Genomic DNA, 435 nt, shown 5'->3' on the forward strand with positions numbered 1-435 from the left:
GGATAAACAAATGCTTGTTGATAGCCTTTTTCTATCAAGAAACCAAGGAGCTAATTATTAATAACAATCATTGCACAGTGAGTCTTAGTGTTCCTGACAGAAACAGTTTGGATTGTATAATAACTCCAAGCCCAGTTGTAGTCTTTTGAGTGCAGTAATGAAATCTGAATCTAAAATAAAAACAAGATTATTTTTGTCATGCTGACTCCACTGCTTGAAAAATTTGTTTACTGCCCCCCCAAATTTTAGTGATTAATGCAATAAATACAACAATTCATTTTTGCTCCCTAAGCCATATACGTATTTGAAAATTTTAACCACAAAGTAAATTATTTACTAATAGCCATTGAATTCGTTAAGCTGACTTAATGAACGCCCTAAAATCAGCAAATTTAAGGCCTAAAGGCACCAATCTAACTGTAGACTCAAATTACC

At 32.9% G+C, this 435-nt stretch overlaps 1 protein-coding gene across 1 annotated transcript in view; it reads left to right on the forward strand.

The window, feature by feature from the left end:
- Positions 1–199, forward strand: part of Meis1 (Meis homeobox 1) — a 133,888-nt gene extending 133,689 nt beyond the window's left edge. Inside the window, exon 12 of the mRNA XM_074049856.1 lies at positions 1–199. This exon is cut by the window's left edge and continues 1,318 nt beyond it. The gene's annotated coding sequence lies outside the window, so the exon portion shown is untranslated.
- Positions 200–435: the final 236 nt, after the last annotated feature.

Source organism: Castor canadensis, chromosome 12 (genome assembly GCF_047511655.1).
Source record: "Castor canadensis chromosome 12, mCasCan1.hap1v2, whole genome shotgun sequence".
Lineage (NCBI taxonomy): Eukaryota > Metazoa > Chordata > Mammalia > Rodentia > Castoridae > Castor > Castor canadensis.